This window comes from Pinus tabuliformis, chromosome 4_2, assembly GCF_031772625.1.
Source record: "Pinus tabuliformis cultivar Carrire ecotype Pingquan chromosome 4_2, CPIR1, whole genome shotgun sequence".
Taxonomy (NCBI): Eukaryota; Viridiplantae; Streptophyta; class Pinopsida; order Pinales; family Pinaceae; genus Pinus; species Pinus tabuliformis.
Window position 1 is genome coordinate 519,367,627 of NC_142304.1, and position 15,299 is coordinate 519,382,925.

A 15,299-nucleotide genomic window follows, 5' to 3' on the forward strand; every position below is an offset into this window, starting at 1 on the left:
AATGCAATACAAAAACTATGTTTGAATTTAATTGTTAAAGAGATGCAAAATGCATGGAATATTGATTCATTTATTTCTTATACAAACTTCAATCAAAGTCTACGAGGAGAATGCCTCTAGATTTGAGTGTTTGTGTTGCATCTCAAGGAAAGCTAAAGAGCTGCAAAAACAGACACCTCTAGTATATGTTGAAGCATTGCAATAACACCTAGGCAATGGAAGCCACAAAGGAAGGCACGGGTCAATTATACTCATCTGAGAATCCCACCAAATTATCATAAAAGTTCTCTTCAGGGAAAAGTACAACTATTTCCACCGATAAACCCAAACCCTGCTCCCTCACCCCCAATTTGGGAATACATCAAAACCCCCCAACTTAGCTCAAAACATCAAAATACACACATGTCTGAGAAGTCCACCAAATTATAAAAAATTCTCCCTTCTTAAAAAAGTGCAATTGTTTTAACCACTAAACCCAAAACTTCCTCAATTTGGGATAACATCACATGCCTCTCGCTTAGCTCAAAAGATAAAAAATTTGTTGAAAAAATCCACACAGTCATCTCAAAACTCAGTTGGAATGAGCTCCTTGAAATGGGTTTTAGAGTTGGCTTGAACCATGTTGTTCAAGTTATGCTAAAGCTCCAAATACGCCCTAAATTGGCTCTTCAATTACCCATAGGGTAGAAATTCACGTGAAATTGAAGCCTAATCTTAAGTTCTTTTGTATTGTCATACACATTCTCACTAAGGCTAGGTTGCACCCTTCTACTCAAAAGCTTCTGCAGAGAATCCTATGATCTAGTATAATCTAGTATGAATGATAAATTAGATGATCTAGTACGACTGTGATAGTGTGTTAATTCAATCTTTGATTATTTCTGTTGAATCACTAATAAACATATAATTTCATATTTTTATACTCATGAATTTGTGCATTATCACATGCCCTGATATCATTTTTCCTTATCGACGCTACATTCAAGTCTACTTGGGTGAGTAATAATGTCACTTTTTGTTTTTTTTTGCGAAAACATAATAAAATTTAGGCACAATATTAATCAGAGTTTTACTTCTACTATTTTTATTTTTTGTTCTCTCATAATGAAATGGCAGTCCATAAACTCCCTATATTGTATTAGGTGGATATGGTTCAGCAGAAAAGGTGGCAATAGCTTATGATGTGGCAACTCTAAAAATTTTGGGGTCAGCAGCCAAAATAATTTTTTAGATACAACTTGTTTCTTTTAATTTCGTAAGAATCAATGAGCAAATGAATGTTTTAAAGTGCTCATTATGGCGGATAGTAAAGACCTTGTAACCTTCCAAGAACTAGTGCTATTAGGAAAACAGATTACCAATCTATGAAATACACTTTAAAGAATATGAAAGACCTTATATGAATAATAACATACTGATATCGATTTTCATTGCAGCCTACCAATTATGAAAAACAAATCCAAGAGATGGAAGGTAAGACTAAAGAACAAGTGGTGGGAATACTGAGGAGGTGTAAGTTTTTTCTTCCTTAAATTCGTGATTCATTTGCCTTTATCAATCTCAATGTGAATTTCAAGATCTAGCACATGAATATAAGTTAGACATTGTTCTCAATGTAAAAAGTGTTCAATATGTTCTAAATGTTTCAATTCATAGCAAGGCTAACTTATATTCATTTTGAAAATTTAATCTCATTGTGAATTTCAAGATCTAGCACATGAATATAAGTTAACTGTGCTATGAGTTCAAACATTTTTTAGACATTGTCTACATGAATTTTTTTCTCTAAATTTTATTGTCAAAAAGCACAGCCCAAATAATAGCGCAAATCAAGTTACCACCGCCAACGATGAAGGACAAGGTTTTGAGGGTTACAAGATTACCTCTGAAGACTAACACTTGGCAAAAATCAATGTGACCCTGATCTGCATGTGCCATAATAGTAACCTGAGATATAAAAGAATTTTCAGCAAACCCACTTCCTTTGTTGTCAAGAAGATAATCTCTTGTTGACCTTCTGGCTATCAAAGCACTAGAGAGGACATCCACCTTAAATAAACCATCTAATAGGAGGTTTATCATTACTTTTATGAACCTTGGCAACATGAAGGAGCTCGTGCTAAATTTTTCTGTTTCAACGTACTGTCCTTCTCTACCCTCCTTGTAACACTGTAGGACATTTGAAGGTTTTCCTATGACTCCTCTGTCTTCCTTGTCTTTAGACTTGAGAGATATAATGAGAATCTTTATCCAAGTATAATCAAGTGTTGGCTTCAATGAAATGTAGATGCAAGTACACCCTCTGTTGGTGACTTCCAAACTAATTGTAATCAAGTAGTTGAGAGAGTGCGGTAGGGGAATGGGTGTTAGAGACACCCTTTTTCAATCTCCCATTCTTCGCAGGTAACAGGTCATCTTTGTAGTCATGGCAGCGCATTCTGAGGCACCATACAGATGGGATTAGGCAGATAGAATCAGAGAGTCTTTTCAGTGTTAATACAGGCTAGCACTTTGTTGTTTAAACATGAACAAAATAGTACTTTTGTTCATGAAAAGTGGATTATTCTGCCCTATCTCAATGTGAGTTTCAAGAGCATAATTCCACTATTTCACAAGATCACAAGATCATCCCCTTTTGAAATTCACAATGTTGATCCACCCATAGACCATGAAGTCAGGGAAGGTGGTTATCTTCTACATCCTAATATAAGTTCATGAATTTTTTCAAAAGAATTTCAAGATCTAACACAATAAAGCAATATATTCTACATGTGAAAAATCCACAACTTTTTCAAAAAAATGTTAGACAATAATATATTTTTGTCAGACCTAGCATACTATCATGGTCATACTAGATCATCTAATTTTAATGGAAGATTACCTTGTCATAGCAAATTCATAGAAGGAAAATGCTTATGATTAGTGGGTCAATGTTGATAGGTCATTTTCCTGTGAATAGGGCTCACTAATGGTGCACTTTATGTATTTAGTAGAGTGTAATGCATCTAGAGTTTAGATAAAGCAATTTAAAGAGGGAGGAATTAAAAATGGAAAGATAACCATTTCAAATTGAAGTCCCTAAAATCTTGATACTGCATTTGGATCACTAAGAATCTCATATCATATGCCAATAGATGAATAAAACTCTTTTCTTCCAAAGGAAAACAAAGAGAAGCAAATTTCTATAAGGGAAGCAAGAAAAGGCTCACCTTCGTAATCTTTGCTAATAGAACTCAGTATATTTTCTAGATTTGATAGAGTTGGATGTTTCTTTGCAAGCTTGTTGGCCTTGCAAATCAAAGAAAAAAAATTCACGGTTGTTTGCAAGAACCAAGTCATCTTGTATCGGTATGGTTGTGACCGAAGGAAATGGTTAATTCAAATTCTCTTGGAAGTTAGTTTTTCTTAATAACCTCTTGGAAGATACACAACCCATTGCTGAAATATTCACACATCCAATTTTGCTCTAACCTCAATTTTGGATATCTCCAATTGTATTGATTTATCTGTGACAACAATCAGCAAAATCCCCAGTCACAGTTTGATGGACTGACCAAAAACACAATCAGAATGCAAGATCTCGTTTAGAAATAAAAAATAATTTATTCTTCAGGGTTAAGTTGTAATATATGATCATGATAGATATAAACAGTAAAGGAAATGTATTAACCTGGAAATGATCTTTTGGATTTCAATATGAAAAACCGACCAATTGTCAATTGTTACTGTCTGTAGCTTCTATGCAGTTCCTGTGAAGTTTTGAGCATGAAGGTTATTAACCCTTAAATTCTGGTAGTTTGAAGCTGAAAAGCAAAGGAATACTTCTAGCTTCTTATCGAAGTAAATATTCTAGGTTGATTGTTCATGCTTATTTTTTCCGACTTCCTACCTAATAAGAAAAACATAAAGGCTAGCGACGGTCAAATCAACAGAAATTTTGTTTAAGGTAATCATTCATGGCATGCATTGGGTTGAGCGAAATTTCAAAACCTTCTAAGAAATTCATGTTCCAAAAGTATCCTAAGACTTATGTTAAATAAAATAGGAGAGAAAGAAATCTATGTTCAAAATAATAACAAAAAATCCTAGAATTCATATTAAATCAAACACGGAAATCTTGTAGCTGCCATCGCAATTTTGGCAAGGAATGAACCTCAGGTAATGATAACCATTGCAGGGTTTGGAATGAGCCTGCACTAGGAAGTATTTTAGATACTTAGCTAACTCCCCTATTTCATGCAATTGTTGAATTTACTCAACCCCACCAATATATTTTCCCCCAATAAACAACCTACACACCAACATGACCTTCCCCAAAAGATCCTACAATTCCTGTTGAAAAGGAGAATGCAAGGAAAGATCTCATTCATCGACCAAAACCATGAAACCTTAAAGATATAATTTCACTATACAATAATAATAAAATTTTTCCTTATTTCGCTCAAGCTCATGAAACAAGAACCACCTTATCTTCTGCCCCAGGGGAGCCCTCAACTTAGCGTTTTTCAAAGAGGATTGTTTTTTGGATATGGAAGCTTGTTTCGTCAAGCTCTTGTCTAATTTTTGTTTGAAATTATTCACTCTCACCTGAATACTACTAGATCGGAGCCTGAATTATTTGCCTAGTGTAACCTTATCATCTTCTCCGCTCTTGCTTACATATGGGGAGTCGCCTGGTCCAAATCTCGTCTACTATATACTGGAATGTATTCACCTCTACCCAAATACTGCTAGATCAGAGCCTGAAACATTTTCCTAGCACATCTTTATCATCTTATCCACTCTTACTTCATGTGCTGCCCTAACAGATCTCTGAAACACGCTTCGTCAAATCTATGGGAAAACAACGACCATATGTCAATTTCTAATTAGACGAAGGGGACGAAAATGAAAGCCTCTTATTAGCCAGGGTCAACAGTGTTTGCTCACTACGCTCACCCCAATCCCACAGAGGAAACGCCTATCAGTGTAATTATTAAAAATTAATTTGATATTTTGAAATATTATCCGTTTATTTAAGAATATTTTTTAAAAAATAAAATACATATAAATATTTAAAATGGTATTTTATGTGAATAAATAAATAAATAAAAATTAAAAACAATGTATTCTTGATCCGAAAATGGATATTAAATCAAGAAGAAAAGGTATTACAGACTCATGTGCAGGAATGCCTATATTACTTAGTGCAACGGATCAAAAAGATTGTGAATAATATAGACAATGAGTAGTTAGAATACATAACAGACACACACATCAACACAACAAATAATCAAGGAGTTCACCAGACTTCCTGGCTATGTCTCTTGGTCCAGCTTTCAGTGTCAACCTCTATATTAAGTCTTTAAGAATAGATTATTATAAGGGTGAGCTCAAAACAGAGTCTCAACCAATAGTGACATCAAAGAGGGATCTTCTCGAAAACCTCGAGTCTAAAAGAGTGCACAGACTCTCCCTCTGTCATGTTCCTCTATTCAATCTGCCTCAATCTGACTCACTGACTGTCTTTCTGTGACTGTCTTAAACTCACTTCTTTCTATGTTGTCATTGAATGGCTTTTAAGCCTATCGGCACTGTTGGTTTGCATTCCTTTTCGGAATCTCTAGCTCCCGGCCACTGTCCGTTCAAATCCCTGTTGAGCATTAAACAATCATTACAAAATGCTCTAAGGTATGGTGGCCACCTATTTTCAAATGGAAGGGACCACTGGCGCGAGCAAAATCCCTAGGAATACACTCTTCTGTTTACACAAAGAAATGCCCAGAAATACATTGAAAAAATGCTTATTAACGGACTTCAAATTTTATACAGCCGCACCTATAAACCCTGTCGGGTCCATCTTGATCGCAATCGCAAGTTGCATCAGCTATGGGTCAAACATCAATACACGGGGAAATACAAAGAAATCCGCAAAAATTGGACTTCAAATATATTTAAATCCGACCTATAATCCTTATCGGGTCCGGGTCTATTGCATGTCGCATATCGCGAGTCTTTGTATTGTTTCCAGTCCACTCGCCGATCGTCGATCGCCGATATCGGCGTATCACATATCGGCCCTTCGCAATGCCATGGGCCATGGTCCATTCCCATATATTGTTGCGATGCGATAAATTGCATATCGCATGGTCTTCGGGCCTGCGGGTTAAGTCCTCCCCTTTGGAATCTGTGATGCGATAATGCAATCTCCGTCGTTGATCTGCACGCTCGATCAACGGTCCGCGTTAAGTCACTGGATCGCGATCACAATTCCCACAAGGCTGCCTCCGATACACTCCATTGGCCTGCTCCGATGCGATATCCCAATTTAATCTGGGTCGTTGATCTGTCCGATCCGACGGCTCTTGTGCAATGTTACTTCAACCTTCGCTTAGCTCTATTTTCCGCCTTTCTTCTTGGTTTTTCTTCTGATAGTGTTTTCCGATAAGATGTATATGAAGACTTAGAGGTTTCAAGATCCATTTTGGATCACGCCTTCCCACTGAAAATCTTTTGGACCACCAAAAGTTGGTTTTAGGCATCGATCAAGTGAGGATACAGTTCCCTCACTTGTCCAACTTCTATCCATTGTGCCTTGCTTGGATTTGAACCTTTGAGTCCTACTCTCAGGTACTCAACATCCCTTTGACGCATAGTTCTTACCTTCCTTTCTAGAACTGTGTCCTCCTGTAACTCATTGAGATACTCAGGCAACAAATCCCCAATAGGAGGCAACTGACTTTGCTCTTCAGGATCTTCAATCAATGAAGGTTCATACAATCTCAAGTTTTCCGCATTAATGACTGAATAGATCTGCATATAAGCTGGCAAATCAAGGCGCAAAGAATTTTCACCAATTTTATCAAGTATCTTGAAAGGTCCATACCTTATTGGTTTTAGCTTCTTACCTGCACCTTGCATTCTATCTTTACTGATGTACAGCCAGACTTGATCACCAACCTGAAAACTATGCTCAACTCGATGCTTGTCATGTCTTGCCTTGTACTTGGCTTAACTTCTTTCCAGTTGTTCCTGTACTACCTGGTGAATTTCCTAGATTTGTTCTATGAACTTGGTTGCTTTGTCCACATCATTGTGTCCATCAACTACTATGTCTTTACCAAAGACAAAATCCAAGGGATACTTTGATATAAAACCAAAACAAGTCTCAAAAGGATATCTCTGAGTAGAAGAATGCTTGGCATGGTTGTAAGCATGCTGCACATAACACCAATGCTCATCCCAAAGCTTGGGATGCTTGCTGCAATAGCCTCTGAGCAACTGGATCATTGTCCTATTGACCACTTCTATCTGACCATTTATTTGTGGATGAAATGTTGTGCTCTTCTTCAACTTGGTGTCCATCAACTCCCATAGATTTGACCAAAACTTCCCAACAAATCGAGAATCTCGATCAGATACAATAGAAGTGGGCAACCCAAAATGAACCCATACATTCTAAAAGAACAACTTTGTTGTTTTTTCAGTTGTAACCTACTTGTTACATGGTATCAAAATACACATTTTACTAAACCTATCCACAACAACATACAAATAATCATGACCTTTCCTAGATTTTGGCAATCCGCCAAAAAAATCCATGGAAACACTTTCCCAAGGACGAGAAGGAATTGGAAGTGGAGTGTACAAGCCTAATTTCCTATTATTGGGCTTGCTTGTAGCACACGTAGTACACCCTTTGATATATCTAGACACTGTCTCATGCATTCTTGGCCAGTAATAGAACCTTTGCAATTGTGCAATTGTTTTACTTACACCAAAATGACCTGATATGAGAGAAGTAGGTGCTTCTCGGATTATGTTAACTCTTTCAGTTTGTGGAATGCATAACTTTCCCAAATGATATAAGAGTTGGTCCTTTACATAATAATCCAGTTCTTCTACTTGCTTGCCATGACTTAAAGTTGTATATACATCTTTAAAATCTACACCTTGAGCATATTGTTCAATGTAACTTTCATGCATTACTGAGTTATGCTTAAGTATATTAGATGAATTTATAATTGGTCTTGATAACATCTCTGCAACCTTATTGTGTATGCCCTTCTTATATCTGATGACAATATGAAATCGCTGTAGAAAACCCATCCACCTATAATGTCTTGATTGCTGCAAGTTAGTTTGTGAGTGCAAATATTGAAGTGGTTGATGATATATATGTATGATTGTTTCTTTACCCATTTGGTAATGTTTCCACTTTTTCACACTTTGTACTAGTGCATACAATTCTTTATCATATGTGGGATAATTAACTATTGCAGAAATAAATGTCTCGGAACGATAGCATATGGGTTTTCCGTGTTGCATCAACACTGCTCCCATGGCATAGTCACTGGCATCTATCTCAATCTCAAATGGATGTTGAAGATATGGCAGTGCTAGTATTGGTGTTGTATTGATTTTCTCTTTTAAGGTGTCGAAGGCTTTCTGTTGTTTGCCTCCCCACTGAAACACATGTTTCAATCATGTTAAAGCAAGTAATGGAGCTGAAATCAAGGAAAAGTTAGCAATAAACTTTCTCCAGTATTGTGTTGCCCCTATAAAACTCCTAACCTTTGTAGTCGATTTGGGTTTAGGCCAGTTCACAATGACTTCAACCTTAGAGGGATCTATCTTCAATTCACCACCCCCTACAATATGACCCAAATAGTTTAAAGATGTTTTGCCAAATTCACATTTTGACAGTTTTACATAGAGATTTTCTCTTTTTAAAACATCTAAAGTCTTCTTTACATGCTTTACATGGTCTTCCCATGTCTTACTAAAAACAAGAATGTCATCTAAATAAACAATTACAAAGTCATCAATAAAATTTCTGAGTACATCATTCATAACTCTCATAAATGTAGCAGGAGCATTAGTTAAGCCAAAAGGCATAACCAACCATTCATATAGTCCTTGCTTTGTCTTGAAAGCAGTCTTCCATGCATCATGTTCTGTAACTCTGACCTGATGATAACCACTTCGCAAGTCTAACTTAGAAAAGTAAACAGCGTCTTTCAATTGATCTAATAAATCAATACGAGGAAGAGGATAATGATTCTTGATCATTATTTTATTTAGTGCTCTATAATCAATGCACATTCTCCATGAACCATCTTTCTTTCCCACCAACACAATTGGATATCCACATGGTGATGTGCTTGTTCGTATAAACCCTTTATCGAGCAATGCTTGTACCTGCTCCTTTATTTTTGCATTCTCTAAAGCTGACAACCTGTACATTCCAATGTTAGGTAATGGAGCATCTTGCTGCAAATAAATATCATGTACTATTTCTCGCTTGGGTGACATGCCTTTTGGTTCTTGAAATAGAACATCATACTCTGAAACAACTTTAACTAAATCAGCTTTCTGTTTAGAATGACAGCCTTCAAATGCATTGGAATTTTCAAGATCCTTTGCCTTTACAACCATTAGTAAAAACTACTTACTTGAATTCACAATTCTTTTCATCTGTCCTGAATTTATGAGAGAATAGTTACCTCTTAGTTTATGAGCTCTTACAATATATTCTATTCCATCTTTAGTGAGTTGATACTTATTCTCAGCTCTATAGAAAATAGCTTTTCTATCATACAGGTATGGACTTCCCAAAACAATACCACATATATCCAATGGAACTATATCTAACTCAACCTCATCTACAAATGTTGATCCAATAGCAAAACTAAGTTTTCATTGTCTCGTTACTTGTAGTTTTGTTTTATCACACACCCAACCTAATGTATATGGCTTCTCATGAGGTTTTGTTTCTAATCCAAACTTCTTTACAATTGTTTCAGAAATCAAATTTGGTTGTGATCCACTATCAAATAAAGTATCAATCTTATTGTGCTTGGAAATTACTCTAATACAAAAAAGCTCATTTCTTTCTCTCTCATTACTTTCATTATCAACAGATTGTGCAGAATTACTTGTGGATGCTTCAAAATATTTACCTTTAATACCCGTGGTTGTAACTGTTGTTTCATCGCCCGAATCTGATCCCAAGTCCTACTGAATAGCAGTAGCATTCTTTTTCTTCTTTCCACCAAACTTCTTAGGTCTCCGTTCTGGATGCAAACACCAGTAGTGTGCCTCATCATGTCCTTCTTTCTTGCAATGAGTGCATGAAGGTTTATCCTTCTGTACAGTGTTTTCTTTCCTCTCCTTCCATTTCAGTTTCTTCTTTTCCTTGCACTTGCTTACAGAATATTTAGATGATCCCCCAACCTCTGGGTTTACATTCTTACCTCTAGCTTCTAGATGTGTGGATTCTGATATATCATCTAAGCTAGTGGGATTAAACATGAGAATAGTATGCTTTAAATAGCTATGAAGACCACCTATATACTTCAATAAAGTCTCAAGTGAATCTAATGATATACCTAGAGTTAAAGCTCTCTTTCTGAATTCCTGAGTATAACTCTGTACACTCTGACCTTTCAACTGACGAAGAGTTTGCCAACTCATCATTGCCTGCTGCATGTAAGCTAAAGGATAGAATTTTTTTTTGATAGCAAAAGAAAATTCATTCCAAGTAGAAATGATTTTACCATGTTTTTGCAGATCAGCTTGTGTCTTGCCTTCCCACCATACTAGTGCAATTCCTCCAAGTCGAAGGCTAGCCAGCTAAATCTTCTTCCTTTCTAAATCACCATTATGTACCCTGCAATATACATCAATTTATCTTATCCAATTATCTATCTTTTCTACATTGAGTTCTCCATCATAAATTGGCAAATCAAACTTCACATCTAATTTGATTAAGGAATTTTTCTTCTTCTTCTTAGAAGAGCTAGAAGATGATGAGGATGATGAAGGCGATGATGGAGGAGGTGGTGTAGGAGGCATTTCCCCTTTCCCTTTTCCTTTTGGAGGGGCAACTATAAAAGGTTCCTCTGCTCCTTTGTCTTGTTTGGGTGTTGAAGTGCTTTCACCTCGACCCTTCTTAAACTCCAGATACATCTCTTCCACCATGGCTTGGAGTGTCTTAAAACTTTCTATAAATTGATATTTTGATCCCAATGGAGCTTCTTCTACCATTCTCCTCTGAGAATAGACTCTTCCAATCTCTAGATTAGCCTTAACAAGTTCTCCTTATCCTAGTCTGAGCTTTAATCTAGTTAGCATTCAAAATCCAGCACAAGCTTGTCTAACCTTAACAAAACCAAATGCTCTGATACCACTTGATCTGAAAATGGATATTAAATCAATAAGAAAAGGTATTACAAACTCATGTGCAGGAATTCCTGTATTACTTAGTGCAATGGATCGAAAAGATTGTGAATAATATAGACAATGAGCAGTTAGAAAACATAACAAACACACACATCAACACAACAAATAATCAAGGAGTTCACCAGACTTCCTGGCTACGTCTCCTGGTCCAACTTTCAGTTTCGACCTCTATATTAAGTCTTTAAGAACATATTATTACAAGGGTGAGCTCAAAACAGAGTCTCAACCAACAATGACATCAAAGAGGGATATGCTCGAAAACCTCGAGTCTAAAAGAGTGCACAGACTCTCCCTCTGTCATGTTCCTCTATTCAGTCTGCCTCATCTGACTGACTGACTATCTTTCTGTGACTGTCTTCAACTCACTTCTTTCTTTGCTTCCATTGAATGGCTTTTAAGCCTATCGGCGCTATCAGTTTGCATTCCTTTTCGGGCTCTCCGGCTCCCGGCCGCTGTCCGTTCAAATCCTTGTTGAGTGTTAAACAATCATTGCAAAACGCTCTAAGGTATGGTAGCCACCTATTTTCAAATGGAAAGGACCACTGGTGCGGGTGAAATCCTCGGGAATACACTCTTCTGTTTACACAGAGAAATACCCAGAAATACATTGAAAAAACGCTTATTATCGGACTTCAAATTTTATACAACCGCACCTAAAACCCCGTCGGGTTCGCCTTGATCGCAATCGCAAGCCGCATCGAGTATGGGTCAAACATCAATACATGGGGAAATACAAAGAAATCCACAAAAACCAAACTTCAAATATATTTAAATCCGACCTACAATCCTTATTGGGTCCAGGTCTATTGCATGTCGCATATCGCGGGTCTTTGTATTGTTTCCAGTCCACTCACCGATCATTGATCGCCGATATTGGCGTATCGCATATCGGCCCTTCGTAATTCCACGGGCCATGGTCCATTCCCATATATTGTTGTGATGCGATAAATCACATATCGCATGGTCTTCAGGCCTGCGGGTTAATTCCTCCCCTTTGGAATCTGCAATGCAATAATGCAATCTCCATTGTTGATCTGCGCGCTCGATCAACGGTCCGCGTTAAGTCGGTTGATCACGATCGCAATTCCCACAAGGCTACCTCTGATACATTCCGCTGGCCTGCTCCGATGCGATATCACGATTTAATCTAGGCCGTTGATATGTCTGATTCGACGGCTCTTGTGCAACGTTACTTTAACCTTTGCTTAGCTCCGTTTTCCGCCTTTCTTCTTGGTTTTTCTTCTGCGATAGTGTTTTCCGATAATATGTATATGAAGACTTAGAGGTTTCAAGATCCATTTTGGATCAATTTTAGAAGTTATTTGAGTGGTGAACTTTAAAGCAATGAAATATAAATTGTAGTGGATACAAAATCGAGTATTCTTTAAGTGCGACTTTTTATAAAGTTTTCCGGTTTATTTTCTAATATAATTTGTCTAGAATCCAGCAAGGATTTATTTAAATCACAAGTTTGACAGGTGATCTCTTCATAATTGAAGTGCCCCAAGGGCTTTTGAGGGTGTTCAATCCATATATGCACTGAAAAAATCAGTTTAAACAACACAAATCAAGATTTGGCCACAAAATTTCTCGTCAGATTACAGTTAGAAATCTGCCAAAAACTCCAAAAAGTCACACTTAAAGACTGCTCTGATACAAAATTAGATATAATGAAAATGGATCACATAAAAAACTCAAAAATATTTGGTGGAGATAATTCATTTTTTTAATATACTATAGCAGGTTACATCCATATGTATGAGAGTTAGGTGGCCTCAACCCGTGCGGAGGGAAACCAAATATGTTGGCCACCTAACCTATTAGGTCCCTATAATACTAGTGATTCGCCCATTACTATTGTCATTGTAGCCCTTATTGTTATTGTTGTACCCCTATTGTCCCCATATTGTTATTATTGTGCCCCATAGAATCCCACTATTGTTATTGTTGTGCCCTTATATTATTAGTTATGTCGGTTTTTATTATATTGTGACCCCTTAGACTCCTATATATAGAAAGGAGGTTTTGTCATTTGTATCATCCAAGAATTGTTCATTTGTGTAACGTAAAGGAGGTTTCCCCCTCGAAGAGGTTGATTCTGAAGTCGTTGATCTATCTTTTCTATCTTTTTGTGAGCTAGTTTCTTCACATTTGTTATCAGAGCTTTGGATTCTATGGTTTCGCTACTCCAAATAGGCCATCGTGGAATTTTCGCTATAACATTTTCTCTATGCAGTTTCGGAAGCTTAAACAAAAACCCATTTGCGCATAAATCGTTATGAACCAAATTTCAAATCTTCTCTCGCTACATTTTTGGAGATATGATCTAAGGAAGTTAGGGTTTTTGCAGACTCCCGAATTACATTCCAAATAGGTGACCTTGGGAAAATCATAATAACTTTCTTTCTGAACATCACATTGAAATTTTGTAAGAATTTATAGAAATAGGACAAAATGTAGTTTTTTGTATATCTTGTTCAGATCTGAAGGTTGAAACAGTGACACGTGGCACTTCGTACAAGTTCTCTCTACTGAAAAATTATATAATCAGGTCATCTTAGGATATTGGGCATAACTCTCTCTTAGAGAATCCAATTTTGATCAGACTAGTGGAATTGGAAAGAGGACTCAGAGGGATACCACAGGAATAAATTTCAAACCTTGGAGATCTGCAATTGCATAGATACAACAAATTCAATATCGAGCTTCTACAAAGTGAAAAAGCGTGTGAAGTCTTTTTAAAATTTTGCATAAGTTTGGGTTGAAAAATTAGTTTGAAGTTCAAAGGGCATAGTGAAGCATAATTACCGTTAATTGATGCCTTGAAGAAAAAAAATAGAAACACCTAGCAAGCAACCAAAAATCTCTATCATGACTCATGAAGAAGAGAAAGAAATGCAACATGATATATCCAAATTACGAGACCAAGTGTAACAAATTTCACTCTCACAAAAGGTAACAGAAGCTAAGGTTAATGGTTTAAAGAAAAGCGTGGAAGCTAAGATTAATGGCTTGGAAGCTAAGATGAATGGCGTGGAATTTAAGATGAATGGCATGGACACTAAGATGGATGGTATAGAAGAAAAACTGAAAGGCGACATGGAAGATTTGAAGATAGATTTGACTAAGTTGCTACAAGAAATGCTTACTAATGGTGAAAGGGTAGTAAAGCAAACTCATGATGAGAACAAAAGAAATGTTCATCATGATCTCATAGACTCTAACGTTAGATTGAAGACCCACCTGTTCCAAATATCGATATGAGGAAGTTTGATGGCAAGGATCCCGTAACATGGATACAACAGATGGAGCAATATTTCGATCTCAATAATGTGCAAAACACACAAAATGTACGCATTGGAACTGTAGGTTTTAACCCCGTACAAAAATTACCTGCATACGAATTATAAAACACAAAAAAAAAACAATAACGAGAGCATAACACATAAAACAAATATACACAGAGATTTTCCCCTAGATCCCAAAACCAGGACTACCATATTGATTTTTCATTATGTTCTGAAGCATCCAATACCATGGACCGAAAACCATCGCGCCCAAAACCATGTGCGAAAACAATGCACAAAACCATAGGTAGGTTCGCCAACCTAATATATGGTCCAAAAAAAAATTCCATGGGGCATTGCCCCGAACCCCGTAGAGGGGGGCTAGCCGCCCCCCTCAAACCCCCTGTGACCCCCCCGCCGCGCAATCAGTGCAACAAAGGGGGGGCTCCCCCCCCCCCCCGTTAACTAGTGTAGCTAGTCATGGAAAGAATATAATACAACCCAATAGCAACTTTATATTTGGAACCAAATCAATTTGTATGGTATCGATGGCTTTGCTCTCGTAAACAAATTTTCACTTGGGAAATTTTTACGAAAGAAATGATAGCACATTATGAGGTTACAAAAAGCAACACTTTTTTTAGCCAATTGATAAACCTCAAACAAAAGGTTTCAATGATGGAGCACATTGAGGACTTCCAAAAATTAAATATAAGGGTAAAATATATTCCAGAGGAGCATAGGATTGATGTGTTCATAGGGAATTTAAAGGATAACATCCAACATGAG